This window comes from Mandrillus leucophaeus, unplaced genomic scaffold, assembly GCF_000951045.1.
Source record: "Mandrillus leucophaeus isolate KB7577 unplaced genomic scaffold, Mleu.le_1.0 Scaffold34, whole genome shotgun sequence".
Classification (NCBI taxonomy): domain Eukaryota; kingdom Metazoa; phylum Chordata; class Mammalia; order Primates; family Cercopithecidae; genus Mandrillus; species Mandrillus leucophaeus.
The window spans coordinates 1,949,363-1,953,151 of NW_012103587.1; the positions used below are offsets into that span (position 1 = coordinate 1,949,363).

The window sequence follows — 3,789 nt, forward strand, 5'->3', positions numbered from 1 at the left end:
TTTTTTAAGTAGAGACAGGGTCTTGCTATGGTGCCCAGGCAGGTCTTGAAATCTTGGGCTCAAGCAGTGCTCTCATCTTGGTTTCTCAGACTGTTGGCATTTCAGACATGAGCCACTGTACTCGGCCCCTGTGCGGCTTTTAACAATTTATTATTATTTTTAAATTGTATGTTCAGCAAGAGCTTATTGGACCCTCGTTGTGTCTAAGACATCTTGCGATGTAAGACTCAGAAATAAACTGAAGTCGTGTTCTGCCTCCAGAATATTACATTCTAATCATGGAAATAAGGCCAACGTACACAGAAACAGTTGACAGTCTATATTAAATGCCAAAATGAGTCTCTGAGTTGGCAATTTTTTTTTTTTTTTTGAGATGGAGTCTTCCTCTGTTGCCCAGGCTGGAGTGCAGTGATCTAGGTTTGCTGCAACCTCTGCTTCCTAGGTTCAGGTGATTCTTCTGCCTCAGCTTCCCGATTAGCTGGGATTACAGGTGCCTACCACCAGGCCCGGCTAATTTTTGTATTTTTAGTAGAGACAGGGTGTCACCATGTTGGCCAGGCTGGTCTCAAACTTCTGACCTCAGGTGATCCGGCCGCCTCGGCCTCCCAAAGTGCTGGGATTACAGGTATCAGCCACTATGCCCGGCCTGAGTTGGCAATTTTTATTAGAAGCCAGAGAAAGATTAATGCACCATGGTGTAAAATACTCATCAGAAAATGAATTTCCATTTTCTTATATTTCCAAGAAACTTCACTCACTCCCTAGATCAGCATAAAAAACCAAACCACTAGAAACAGGCAGTGAGTGGCCCTGCCCAGGCTACAGAGCAGGGCCTCCCTTCTGCCATTGTGGGAAGGACCAAAAGACCCTGTGCAGTTGTTAAAGTTCATGGCAGTCCAGTTCCCACCGAGACTTGCTGGAACACATCTTCCAGGGTTGGGGCCCAGGCTTCCATGTATTTTCAAAGCCCGTGGGCACTTCTGATGCGCATTCCTGGGGAAGAGTCATGGAGCAAAGTCTTGACATACCATTTGGGCTGGTCAGTGTTCCACTGCTGTTTTCCTTGATTCTCAGCCTTGACACAGGGAAGAGTAGATGGGTGGTCTGGGGTCAGGGCTCCGACTGGCTCTCCCTTGCCCTTTGTGTGCCCACCTGTCTGTTCATCCATTCGTTCCTCAAACCTGTATTAAATGCCTCCTGAGGGCTGGGTGCAGTGGCTCACGTCTGTAATCCCAGCACTTTGGGAGGCCGAGGCGGGCAGATCACCTGAAGTCAGGAGTTCAAGACCAGCCTGGCCAACATAGTGAAACCCCGTTTCTACTAAAAATACAAAAAATTAGCCAGGTGTGGTGGTGGGCGCCCATAATACCAGCTACTCGGGAGGCTGTGGCAGGAGAATCATTTGAATCCGGGAGGCGGAGGTTGCAGTGAGCTGAGATTGTGACATTGCACTCCAGCCTGGGCGACAGAGCGAGACTCCGTCTCAAAAAAAAAAAGCCTCTGTGAAAGGTGCTGGGAAGACAGAACCTTGAATGAGATAGACAAGCTCCCTGCCCTGGGAGGGGCCCATGTTCTGAGGGGAAAGCATGGTGGTTTAACCATAAATAAGAAAACATATGCTTGGAAGAATAAGCATCGTGATGGAAAAGGTATGATGGGGTGGGGTGCGGGGCTGTTTTAGACAGGGCTACCAGGGAAGGCCTGTTTGGAGGAGTTGACGGAACTTGAAGAAGCAGCAGCCTTCCTCTGGCTGACCCCTGTACCTGGAATCTCCGCCTCCTCCCTCTGCAGAGGTCATGTTCCCAGGCACGGGGAACAGCCAGAAGAAGGCCCTGGGCTGGAGGAGGCTCTGTGGCTGTGGGGAATGGCCAGGAAGGCTGAGCTGGGGGGCCTCGGTTGTGGGTCCAGGAGCATGGGGAGGTGTGAGAGGAAGTGGGCCATCCTCAGGGTTCTGAGCAAGGGCTGGGTGATCCTGTGGTGACCTGGCTGCTGGGTGGAGAACGGGAAGGGGTTGCATCATGGGAAACGAGACTTTGGAGACTGCTCCGTGCTCCATCTCTGTGTCCCCAGGGTCACTCCTCTGACAGTGGCAGAGGTGGGTTAGAGGCAAGATTCTGGGGCTTGTGGATGTGTCCACCAGTGGTACCAGGCTTTTAGGAAAACCATGATATTAAGTCCCAGCTTCATAAAGATGGATGAGTGAGAACATTGCCTCCAGGATTTCTTTAAATTATTTAAGTCGAATGAGTTCCCTCACTGTTTCAGAAGACTTGGTTTACACCAGTGTTTCAGAAGCGTGCTGGCTGTGTAACTAGGCAGGCCCTCAGTGTGTCCATGTGAATCTTCAAACATTAGTCTGGGGCAGACCCGGGTGGGAGAGTCAGGGGACCCAGGCTCTGGGAAGGGGAATGGTAGGAGTTAGAGATTTTTTTTTCCCTTTTTTCTTTTTTCTTTTGAGACAGGGTCTTACTCTCTTGCCTAGGCTGGAGTGCAGTGGCACGATCGTGGCTCACTGCAGCCTCAACTTCCCAGGCTCAAGTGATCCACCTTAGCCTTCTGAGTAGATGGGATCACAGGCATGCAGCACTGTGTCTGGCTAAATTTTTTTTTTTTTAATTTTTTTGTAGAAATGAAGCTTTGCCATGTTGCTCAGGCTGGTCTCGAACTCCTGGGCTCAAGCAATCCACCCGCTTTGGTCTCCCAAAGTGCTGGGATTACAGGCATTAGCCACTGCGCCCAGCCAGCTCTTTTCTTCCAATTGGCATATAATTCATATACCACGGAAATACCCTTTTAAAGCACACAGCTCAGTGGTGTTTAGCATTTTCAAGAGGTTGTGCAGCCACCACCCCTAGTTCCAGAGCATTTCCATTTTCCGAAAGGAAACCCCATAGCAATTAGCAGTCACTCCCTGTTCCTGCCTCTGCCAGCTCCTGGCACCCACCTCTCTGCTTTCTTTCATGGGTTTCCCTGTTCTGGACATTTTGTATAATTGGATCATACGATATGTGGCCTTTTGTGATTGGCTGCTTTCGCTCAGCACAGTGTTACCAAGGTTCATCCACATCGTAGCGTGCATCCGTACTTCTTTCCTTTTCTGTCCTAATAATCTTCCACAGTACAGACAGACCACATTTCATTGATCCCTAAGAGGCTCCCATGAGCCTGGCCTGCCCCAGGCCCTGCAGTGCACGTGGGAACCTCCCTAGGGTGCCAACCCAGTCACCTCTTTCGTAATCCTGAGGAGGAGAACGAGGACGCTGCGTCTCTTTTCTTTTCCTGGTCCTTTTAAATGCGTGTGCTTTAACCCAATGTCTCAGACGCTTCATGAGGTCCTGGTTTCTCCTGGAAAGTGGGAACAGTCAAATGTGAATCTTCTTAAGAAAAAGCCCCAAAACCCAAAACTAAAAATGTAAACCCCACACTAAAAAACTAAAAATATACTTGATTCCCAGTGATGAAATAAGCCAGTCTTCCCAGAACTGGTAATACGGGTGTCTGGGTGGAGACTGAACTGGGTGGGGTGTCTCTCTCCCTCTCAGTTATATACAGTATTGGCTGAACCCAGCCAGTTGCCTTTTATTTTTTTAAACTCAGTCCTGTCTTGAGGGTGGGTTAAGGAGGCAGGGTTATAATTCTGTGTCCGTTTCACACCCCCTACCCCTTTACCTTAGCCTCTCTCCTCTTCACTTCCACCGTCTCTTCCCTTTTAAATATTTGAGCCCCCCTCCTTTTTAAATTATTTTTAATTTATTATTTATTTATTTATTTATTTTGAGATGGAGTCTC

The 3,789-nt window shown here is 48.7% G+C and overlaps 1 protein-coding gene across 1 annotated transcript in view; it reads left to right on the forward strand.

The window, feature by feature from the left end:
• Positions 1-765: 765 nt before the first annotated feature.
• Positions 766-3,789, forward strand: part of AACS (acetoacetyl-CoA synthetase) — an 88,031-nt gene continuing 85,007 nt past the window's right edge. The window contains exon 1 of the mRNA XM_011988882.1: positions 766-1,039. The gene's annotated coding sequence lies outside the window, so the exon portion shown is untranslated. The remainder of the gene's footprint in view (positions 1,040-3,789) is intronic.